The following is a 12,188-nucleotide window of genomic DNA, read 5'->3' as shown; positions in this document are numbered from 1 at the left end:
ACACTGTCTAGTCACATAAATGTGGCCACCTGTCAAAAGCATGAATAAAAAATTTTTGAGGGGGAAAAAGTTTAAATGTGTGTGAATTCCTAAGGGACTAAACTGTTGAGGTCATCAGTCCCTAGACTTACACACTACTTAAACTAACTTATACCAACTTATGCTAAGAGCAACACAAACACCCATACCCGAGGGAGGACTCGAGCCTCTGGCGGGAGGGGCCGCGCAATCCGTGACATGGCGCCTCTAACCGCGTGGCTACTCCGCGCGGCCACCTTTTGCAGCGCAGGCCACTGCGGACGTGTAGGAAGATAGTGGGGTTCTGGAAGATGCCGATAGTGATGTGGAGCCATGCCGATTTCAGTGCCGAGGCCAGCTGCCCTAGGATTCTAGGCTGAGGATCCATGAGGCAAACAGCGCGATTGTGGTCGTCCCATAAATTCTCGATTGAGTTTAAACCGGGGAAGTTTCGTGCCCAGGGCACTACAATGAACTCATCCTGCACTGCGAGCTGTGTAACACGTTGCATTGTTCTGCTGGTAGACGCCATTGTGCCGAGGAAAAACAAACTGCGTTTATGGGTGGACAAGGTCCCCAAGCATAGATGCATACGAGTGTTGATCCATCGTGCCTCCAGAGTTATGAGAGCATTCCTACCACTGTAACGTTCCCTCCTCTGGACTGGACTGGACCCTTACGCAGATTGTTGCAGGGTCATTCAGTACTAAGCTTGGTCCTATATGGAACTTGCCCGTCTGGCAGGGTAATGTGTACCCACTTGAAAGAACACTACAGAAGCTGGAAACTTAGGACAGGAGACTAGATTTGCAGTAAGCCTGCTTAATGAAGTCCGTGGTTACAAAGTGGAACCTGAAGTATTGTATCACATTATGAGGATGCAGCCTCCCCCAGACCTCATATGAAATGTCCGATACCACCTTTTTTTAAAATATGCATCCGGATAGTTATCGGACAATATTCAGTACTTCCTAAGGTCCTGTATGTGTGTCTTTATGTATATCATTCTGTCCTATTTGATAAAAAACTTGATATTCATTGCGAAAGCATATGGAAAGTTCTGGAAGGCGGTGCGTTATCATAATTATCGGTGGATTGTTGTCATTGACAAAATTGTGTACATATACTAAATTAAGTAACTATTCAAGAAATTGAAGTAATAAGTCCTTAGAAATAAAGAACTAGGGACTGCAGAGATGTTAGCATGAAAAATCAATGCTTCTAATTAACAAAATGGTAATCTAAAAATCCAGTAACAGGAGACCTCACTGTCTTGAGAAACAGCTTAAAAGTTATTACCCAGCGATGTATTTTCATTTGTTATTTATTTTTATGTCTTCCTCTGTAATTAATATTCATTGTAATTACATTTCTAATTAACTCTCCAATTGTTTACATCTCACAGTTTTCCAGTTTACAGAATTTGAGGACTTATTTGTGCATTTTGTGTACGTAATCGGATAAAGCACGATCTCTGTACTACCATTAAACATTAGTAACCAAATCCAAACTGTAATTAATTACGTAACTAAAATAATACGAGAGACATTATTGTAATTAAAGTTCAGAATTATTTTCTTATGGAAAACTAAAGATATTACTTTAAAAGATTGTCATTGAATATTGTATTTTATACCTTATTTGACTGTAACATCAATTTCTTTACGTTTTGTAAATTTTAATTTTAACATCAAAATTGTATAAAATTAATAATGCTTCATTTTGGAAGTTATTGTAAAAATTCTATATAAAGCGATGCTGCGAGGAGTCAGTTTTGAAGTTACTTTTGGAAGTCAAAGATATCAGTGAAGTCTCTCCAAGTTTTGTTTACATGACGAGTGCGCAGTTCGGGTGTCAATTAATGTCAATAAATTTTGTGAAGCATGAAAATTTCGCATTCATTTATCAATGGGCCAGGCAGAAGAAACTTAAATATTCAACATGAATCGTTACAACATCCATAAAAGACGAAACATGAACTATCTTGAAATAATATAAATTAATCAACACATGTCCACCGACCCAAGGTCAGTACTGAATGACCAGACACAGTTCCCTTATCGCCACTTCTAACTGCAGATGCTACTTATAATCTCATCCAGGCGACGTTGTACAGGGTGTTTCAAAAATGACCGGTATATTTGAAACGGCAATAAAAACTAAACGAGCAGCGATAGAAATACACCGTTTGTTGCAATATGCTTGGGACAACAGTACATTTTCAGGCAGACAAACTTTCGAAATTACAGTAGTTACAATTTTCAACAACAGATGGCGCTGCGGTCTGGTAAACTCTATAGTACGATATTTTCCACATATCCACCATGCGTAGCAATAATATGGCGTAGTCTCTGAATGAAATTACCCGAAACCTTTGACAACGTGTCTGGCGGAATGGCTTCACATGCAGATGAGATGTACTGCTTCAGCTGTTCAATTGTTTCTGGATTCTGGCGGCACACCTGGTCTTTCAAGTGTCCCCACAGAAAGAAGTCACAGGGGTTCGTGTCTGGCGAATAGGGAGGTCAATCCACGCCGCCTCCTGTATGTTTCGGATAGCACAAAGCAATCACACGATCATCGAAATATTCATTCAGGAAATTAAAGACGTCGGCCGTGCGATGTGGCCGGGCACCATCTTGCATAAACCACGAGGTGTTCGCAGTGTCGTCTAAGGCAGTTTGTACCGCCACAAATTCACGAAGAATATCCAGATAGCGTGATGCAGTAATCGTTTCGGATCTGAAAAATGGGCCAATGATTCCTTTGGAAGAAAAGGCGGCCCAGACCAGTACTTTTTGAGGATGCAGGGACGATGGGACTGCAACATGCGGCTTTTCGGTTCCCCATATGCGCCAGTTCTGTTTATTGACGAAGCCGTCCAGGTAAAAATAAGCTTCGTCAGTAAACCAAATGCTGCCCACATGCATATCGCCGTCATCAATCCTGTGCACTATATCGTTAGCGAATGTCTTTCGTGCAGCAATGGTAGCGGCGCTGAGGGGATGCCGCGCTTGAATTTTGTATGGATAGAGGTGTAAACTCTGGCGCATGAGACGATACGTGGACGTTGGCGTCATTTGGACCGCGGCTGCAACACGGCGAACGGAAACCCGAGGCCGCTGTTGGATCACCTGCTGCACTAGCTGCGCGTTGCCCTCTGTGGTTGCCGTACGCGGTCGCCCTACCTTTCCAGCACGTTCATCCGTCACGTTCCCAGTCCGTTGAAATTTTTCAAAGAGATCCTTTATTGTATCGCTTTTCGGTCCTTTGGTTACATTAAACCTCCGTTGAAAACTTCGTCTTGTTGCAACAACACTGTGTTCTAGGCGGTGGAATTCCAACACCAGAAAAATCCTCTGTTCTAAGGAATAAACCATGTTGTCTACAGCACACTTGCACGTTGTGAAAAGCACACCCTTACAGCAGAAAGACGACGTACGGAATGGCGCACCCACAGACTGCGTTGTCTTCTATATCTTTCACATCACTTGCAGCGCCATTTGTTGTTGAAAATTGTAACTACTGTAATTTCGAAAGTTTGTCTGCCTGAAAATGTACTGTTGTCCCAAGCATATTGCAACAAACGGTGTATTTCTATCGCTGCTCGTTTAGTTTTTATTGCCGTTTCAAATATACCGGTCATTTTTGAAACACCCTGTAAATTGTCCGTCTTACTCACATGCCCCATTTTCTTTACTTCAGTGACTATAATTTATCTCGTTGTGTTAAAAAATGTTCTTTGTATAATCACAGCTGCATCACTCACCTGCTTAAAATCACTATTATATCTTACCTGTTCGTAATTTAGGATGTATTAGAGACAAGATTATTTTGTTCAGGCACATCTTTGGAATATGTCACCAAAGTTTATGGTTCAATTATTTTCTTCCATGTATAACTCTTGTAATTTACGTATAGTTCGTTGGTTAGTGTTTCACATGTTTTATCTTAGTCAAATAATCTTACATCGCACTTGGACTGAAATAACCCCGCTTGTTTCATTCCTACTTCCAACATTAAATTTTTCATCACTACAAATTGAAATACTCTGTTGATGCACTAGTTCAAATTCTTTGATCCAAATTTATTTCACTGCACAACATACTTATCTTCGTAGGTGATGATGACGTAACAGCCGAAACCGGTTCGTGTAACAAATAATAAATATTGTAGAATATCCCTCCAGTGTTATATGAATTTAATTCATAATGTGTAAAATATTCTACTAAGAACCGACGAAACAGTCACTCAATGCAGGCCGTTGTTTTCAGACGTTTCACCCCGTTCCCGATGTAGCCTAAAAAACGTGATTCATCTGGAAAGCCCACCTATCGGCACTCTTGCGGTATTGTCGTGTAAACTGCAGTCTTCGTCGCCATCGTGGGTGCATGAACCAGGCGCCTGCTGCGGAGCCCCATACGCAGCAACGTTCGCTGAATGGGCTTTGAGGAGACTATGTTGGTAACCCCTTGGTTCATCTGGGCAGTCAGTTGCTCAACAGTTACACGTCTGTTCGACGGTTCACATCTCCGCAGCCATCGTTCAGCTCTGTTGTCTGTGCTGCGCGGGGTAGCCGCGTGATCTCAGGCGCCTTGCCACGGTTCGCGCACCTCACCCCGTCGGAGGCTCGAGTCCTCTCTCGGGCATGTGCGTGCATGTGTGTGTATATGTGTGTGTGTGTGTGTGTGTGTGTGTGTGTGTGTGTGTGTGTGTGTGTGTGTGTGTGCGTGTGTGTGTGTGTGAGAGAGAGAGAGAGAGAGAGAGAGAGAGAGAGAGAGAGAGAGAGAGAGAGTGTTGTCCTTAGCGTAAGTTAGTTTAAGTTAGATTAAGTACTGTATAAGCCTAGGGACCGATGACCCCAGCAGTTTAGTCCATAGTAACTTATCACAAATTTCCAAAATTTCCTGTCGTCTGTTGCCCGTGGTGTACCATAATTGGTCCGGTGCCGGTTTCTGGTAGCGTCATTTTGTCGTGCTCGGTATACTTTAATCAAGGCGGCATGCGCGAACCCTTCCACTCTTGAGTCAAAAGCCAGTGATGATGCCCCGATGGACGTCAGATGCATCACTCCGTTTCCGCATTACGACAAAGACTGCAGAGCCCCCCGCCCCCCTCCTCCCTCCCGACACACTTTATATACCGTCCGCTGTTCGTGCTGCCACCTGCCGTCTGTCAGAGGTTATAGCACGTTGGCACCGAAGATAGGCAGTGGTCATATTAATATGACTGGACCGTGTATTAAATTTTATTCTAAGCACTTCGTTGTTATTTTTGTGTTTACCGCTGATATTTTCGTATTTACACTCACATTACTGCAAACTTTTCAGTTCTTCTGAGCTTAGCCTCAGTGCTGGTGCAGTAAATGCTGTGGCGCTGTAGTTAAGAAGATGGATTTGCATTCGGACGGACACCGATTTAAATTGGCGTCCCTCTTGTAAGATTTAATTTTTCCGTGACTTCCCTAAATCGCTTACAGTAAATTGCGGTATGGTTCTTTCGAAAAGCACGCGAGTTACATCATTCTCAAATTGAAGCTCTTGCTCCGTGTCTGATATCCTCTTCGTCAAAAGGACGCTAAACCCAATTGCTGCCGGTCGGAGTGGCCGAGCGGTTAAAGGCGCTGCAGTCTGGAACCGCACGACCGCTACGTCGCAGGTTCGAATCCTGCCTCGGGCATGGATGTGTGTGATGTCCTTAGGTTAGTTAGGTTTAAGTAGTTCTAAGTTCTAGGGGACTTATGACCACAGCAGTTGAGTCCCATAGTGCTCAGAGCCATTTGAACCATTTTTGAACCCAATTGCTCGTACAGTGCAGCCCTTAATTCCGTCATGGCAGCAGAAGCACTACTCCAATTTTCTGCTGCAACAGCGAGCAAACGTGCCCTATAAGTTTAGTCGAATGATTAAGAGGCAGAACAGATATCGCAGCGGCCGCATGTTAGCCTGATTACACCTATTGTTGTGCTCTCCAGTTCGAAGACTTGTTTGCTGCAGCTCTGTACACTGGACTACCCTTTTGCAAGCTTCTTCGTTTCTACATTACCATTACACCTTACAGCCATCTGAAGCAGTTTCTGTAGTCCAGCTTTGATTACCTCTACAACTTTCTTCTCCCCCCCCCCTCCCCTTCTTTCACTTGTCTATGTACGTTCCTGACCACAATCAGACTGACTTCACTTCCAAGCTGCTATTCCAGGTGGATGTAAAAATAAAAGTTCGCAACGGAAAATAATAAACGCTAAAATGAAGATTTGGTCCTGTCTGACTACCCCCTGAAGCAGATCTTAGAATCTCTTAATGGACTTTAACATATAAATTACAACCTAAACATAAATGAATGATTAAGGCAACTAACACTACTAAATGATTAACGTTGTTCCGGCTTATATGTGTATTGTAGATTAAAAAAAAACTTTATACTACAAAGTTTACATTTCCTAAGTAAATTTAATAATCAATTGCTCAACTCTGCCCCTTATTATGACTGCACGATCTAATTTCAATAACGTGAAATGACTGACATAATCTACGTACAAAACACTAGAAGACACAACTTTCAAAGATGATCTACGGTGGTGTGGAACTTCAGTAGAAATAAACTAACGTGATCACAGCTGTTTAGCTTTTATAGCGCAAATAAGCTGAAGCAATTTGCGATATCCCGCATGTACTACGTCCGGTGTGTCGAAGTGATGGTTGTCGTACTCGCCTGCGACGATGGAAGAACTCCAGCCACAAATAAACTCTTTCAAACACTAGGACGGCAGAAGGCGGTCCTCTGACTAATATACTCTAATACGTTCTCCTCTCTGTGTTCTGCAGACACGAAACGCGAACTCCCAGCCACAAGGACGTATTTCAGATAACGTCTCAACGTAAGAATAGGCAGAGGAAGTGCTCTCAATTACTGAACGCTGCGTACTCAGCGACGACTTCCAACCCGGAGGCGAAGTCGAGAATCGTATAGGTTCGCAACAGTACAGTGCCTAACTGTTCTAACTATAGATTCTCCTGACAGCAAAGACAGCAAGTCCGTCTGTACCAAAAAAGCTGATATTGAGCGGCCGTCACACACGGGCGCTCACAACGGAAGACCTCGTCTCTCCACCGCTGGCCTCCCAGCAAGGCTCTGCTCCCCACCCTCGTAATTCCGAAAAACGAATCATATTCCCGAAACAACGGAATCTTCTCCCTCTCTACAGATTCTTCCGAACGCCGACAAACCATATTTTAGTCTTTTGTCATCCAGCGCGGAAAGTTTGCGAGGAAAAACCTATACTCGTACAGTGGTACGCTTCTGAGTAAAAATCCTTGGAAATAACCCAGCCTGTGTGGTTTCGGAGATGACTCTTCCTCGTTTCTCTCAGCTGCGTCCAAGATTTTCGTAGTTTCCGAAATATAATCCTTCCCGTCCAGCTACTAAACTGGCCGGTCGCGACTCTGTTGTGCCCCAGCGATCAGGTGTCCCAACGTCCGTCTTGCTACTTCCTGTGCTTAAGCAGGACCAACACACCTGTGTGGGCCTTCCACTCAGGGCTTGAGTCCCGCCTGCCGTTTCATTTCCACTGTCGCTCCAACCGCTGTTAGTGTGATAATAAAGACACTCTGTCACCTTTCATGCAATAAGCGTTAACAATTATTTACAAGGCGTACGTGACAATGTCAGTCTCCTTTACATACTCATATATATGATGTACAACCTATCACATGATACGTAATTGTGTTTGTAGATCACAGCAAAGTACGTGGATGGTTGCTTGTTACGTGCGAAATTATAGCCATCTTACACACTGATACCTCTGGATGTGAGCTGTCAAACAATCCCTTTTTTTAGCCACGTTGCACCATAAGGTTATTTCTTAACATTTCCATGCATGCAGAACTTTTTGATTATTTCGACGATATACCCATCTAATGTTTAGCATTCTCCTGGAGCACCATATTTGAACAGCTTCTTGACTATTATGCTCATCGTGCATGTTACGTATTGCGTTAGTGCATAAGCTCATAGCCGGCCGGAGTGGACGAGCGGTTCTAGGCGCTACAGTCTGGAACCGCGCGACCGCTACGATCGCAGGTTCGAATCCTGCCTCGGGCATGGATGTGTGTCATGTCCTTAGGTTAGTTAGATTTAAGTCGTCCTAAGTTCTAGGGGACTGATGACCTCAGCAGTTAAGTCCCATAGTGCTCAGAACCATTTGACTCATTTGAACCATAAGCTCATAGCGTTTTTCCATAAGTTTAATAAACACAACAGATACTTATAACAGAGACTTTAGTCATTAACAATATGTTCTCCTTCACTATTTAGAACAATCTACCAAAGCTGGGGTACGTTTTCGATTCTGCGACTGTAGAACTCACATGGTGGTTTGAAGCGAAGAACTCGCCGAGCCATGTTAGGAGCACATTTTCATCCGGAAAAGTAGTTCGTCGAAGATTGTTCGATAGAGAGCGGAAAAGATGAAAATCTGAGAGCGCAAGATCAAGTGCATAAGGTAGGTCCGGAATGACATCCCAACCCAATTCTTGTATAGTGTTTTAGTGCGGACTTCATCGTGGAGTACTATCACATCCAGCGGTCTTTCCGACCGTTGTTCTTGGACTGCGTCTGCAAGACGTCGCAGTTGTTGGCAAAAATGCCTCTGGGCAGCAAATCGTAGTACACAGCGTCGCTGTTCCACCAGATGCATAACGTTATGTTTTGCAGATGCGTGCGAGTTGTTGCTTTGTTTGTACTCAGTCATTCCTTTCTTTTCCTAAAGACACCATTTCTCGTCACCAGCGACGATACAGGATAGGAATGGTCGGTGTTGTTCGCGAGCCAATTGATGACGAGCAAGTAGAGATGCACATATGGCCACCCACCGATTTTTGTGACACCCGATTTTTGAACCTTCCTCATTGCATACAAATGTCGCACGATGGTAGAATGATTACAGTTTATTACATCTGCCAGGTCTCTAGTATACTGATGTGGATCATTTTGGATTAATGTGTTTAACGATCTTCATCAAACCGCGAAGGTCTTCATGAACGTGTAGAATCCCTAATGCCAAAACGATCCTCCTCAAAACGTGGAACCCATTTTCTTGTCGTACTCTGCCCAATGGCATACATGGCGCAAATGTTTCTGGTTGCCTCCGCTGCTGTCACCCCTCTATTGAACTCAACAGAAGAATATACCGGAAATGTTTCGATTTCTCCACGTAGCGTCCACAGCTCCAGTCATCATCTCCAAATGAATAACAACTCGAATGAAACGCGAATAACAACAGAGAACTACAAATAAAAAATGACAGCCGGTAAATAAATTCGTGGCAATCGGGATGCCAAGAAGCAAAAGAAAACCGCTGCGAACTTATGCACCAACCTAATCTTACTCTTTTTCAGAACAGCTTTTCTTGCTACGGACAATTTGAATTGTATATCCTCTTGTTTCAGCCATTGTCAGTTTATTAACAGAGATAAGTATTGGGGAAAGAGGGAGAACTATAGAGACACACCACTGCTTGACTACAGTAAGAAAGTAGCAGCTCCGCAGAAATGACCAGGCTTGTACAGGGTAGACTAGCTTGGAGGGCTTCATGAAACCAATCTTCCAGCCGACGACCATTGCGACAACAATGTATTATTGTAATGTGAGACGTAAAGCAATTACGAGGTATAGATGCATGTAATAGTTACTTGTCTTAAAACATTCAAATTACTAACCAACGTGTCGGAAAGAGATTCAGAACGTAATTGGAATCAATGAAGAGAGACTTTCAGCGTCAAAGTGCGATTAATTTAAAAAATTCTAGCTGTGTAACCTTGTCATTGCAGACGTAATAAAGGGTATCAGTTTCAAATTACAACAAGACGTCGACGTGCACCTAGCTTTTTTTTTCCCACATGATTACAATCAAGTAGCAGTTCCAGCTAGCAGCGATGCATGCACGATGATATGTATTAAAATCCACCAATTATCTTGTTTGATGCTGTAGTTTCGTCCAACACAAAAGAAACAAAAAATTTCGTCACATTCCTGAATGCTGCATAACATTGCATGTCACTACACTTACAAGGGCAGAAAAGGTCGGAAATTTATAGCATAACGGCACTGTATCCTTTAATTAACTTGCCACTAAAGTGAAATTATTGTTTCATTTGTTCGTTATTGTTCTCAGAGAATTTTGTATGATGAACGACACGATACTTATTACGTTTATCAAATCTTTTGCTATTTGTTACTTTAATGTAGCAGTTGAATAGTTGCAATTAATTCTTTTGGCGTAATGTAAGTGTTATTATGGCTACTTCGCCCCTTCACTTTACTTCTAAAAACCTTTTCTGGGACTAAGTTTTATTTATGTATTTATTGCCTTCATTCGCGATTTAAATACTTTTGCTCCATTTGTGGTGCTATGCTAAGGAGGATCGGGCTTCAGATTCCATTATGAATAACCTGGTTTACGTTTTCAGTGGTAGCTGTTAATCACTTTGGATAAATTTGGAAGTTATCCCAGTAACAATGTCAGTATCCCCAACAGTTGGCGAGTAGAAAACTTTTTGAAAGCTTGCTTCAAGGTTGATGACCCGAGAAGATTATATCAGAGAAATTAACTGAGAAAGAATGACTGTTGTAAGCATAAAACACGGGACGAGACTAGCGATGTATGAAGAAAGTGCTAATGCTTGTGTACAGTTTGATAATTCAGCGTACTAGTAGTAGTTTTCGGTGTACTGATGCGCCTGGAAGCTCCTTCTGTCTTCCATCTGCGGTTACGGAGCGACAAGCGAAAGAACAACAGAGGGACCAAAGGTGTGCGCCTGCGGGATACATCTCTGTTCTGTGAATAATAATAGACTGGCGTTTGTGGGAAGAAGCCCCCGCCGTCAGATCGGCGCTCTGGGACTCTTCTGGGGTTATTTCCACCGCCGCGCCGCTCTCTCTCGTCCCGTCCTGACATTCCCCGTGCCCACATATCTCGCTCAGCCCCGTAGCGCCACAACCGACACATCCTCCACCCCAGTACAAGTGCCACTCTTTCCATCCTGCCGTTGGAGGCCGTCAGCTGAACATTCTACGATATGAACATGTTACTGAGACATTCTCGAATATGTTATTTCCTTCAAGTATACATGCTCCTTGCAGTAGCTGGATATTGCCAAACTTATTTTGACCTTCAGACTGGGAGGAAAGGCGGTGTTGCGCGATTGTGCATTGCGATTAAGTCCACTTGCCGCAGTTACGGATATGTGACTTATAATTCAGAAGTCAGCGAACTTCAGGCATGCTGAAAATTCTTATGAGGTAGTTTTTCGACATGTACGGAGACAAGTCATAAAGTTTTAATTATCACCTCGAACGAATGAAGTTATATGATTAACATTTTCTTGGAAATTTACAGGCAGACTTTTGCCTCTAGCGGACAAGTGCTCTACCAACTCAACTACCCGAGCTCGTCTCACAACTGATTTTCACAGATGTTCTTTCCCCAGTGCCTCATCTTGTACCTTCTATACTTCAGAGAGCGTCTGCCAAACTTGCGAAAGGAGCACTCCTCGAAAAAGATGATATTATGGAGACATAGCTTAGCCACACCTTGGGAGACTGTTTCCAGAATAACTTTTCACTCTGTAGCGAGGTGTACACTGATATGAAACATACTGACAGATTAAAATTGTGTGCCGAACCGGGTGGAGCACTCGCTCGCGAAAGGCAAAGATCGCAGTTTCGAGTGTCGGTCTGGCAAACAGTTTTAATTTGCCAGGGAGTTTCAAATCAGCGCACACTCCGTTGAAGAATGAAAAAGATCATTCTGCAGTCTTGGTGCCCATTGAAATCCCAGTGCCGTAGACACCACTAGAGGGCCCAAGATAGAGTATCGCAGCCCAGCTACACATTATCGATAGACAGCAGCGTCCTACTGTACTGTGGCGAGTGGATTACCAGGGCTGCAGACATCTGCCTTCAAAAAAAGAAAAAAAAATATTGCTCGAACAGTCCACGGGTATACTGCCGGTTCATAGTGTCCAACGGGCACTATGACACTATGAACCGGCAGTATACCCGTGTCATAGTGCCCGTTGGACACTATGAACCGGCAGTATACCCGTGGACTGATCGAGCAACAAATTCGCCGGGAGAAACTGAAGAATCAAAAAGAAAATATTAATTACATA

This window comes from Schistocerca piceifrons, chromosome 2 (genome assembly GCF_021461385.2).
Source record: "Schistocerca piceifrons isolate TAMUIC-IGC-003096 chromosome 2, iqSchPice1.1, whole genome shotgun sequence".
Classification (NCBI taxonomy): domain Eukaryota; kingdom Metazoa; phylum Arthropoda; class Insecta; order Orthoptera; family Acrididae; genus Schistocerca; species Schistocerca piceifrons.
The sequence above is the reverse complement of the archived record's forward strand: the minus strand, read 5'-3'. Positions refer to the sequence as shown.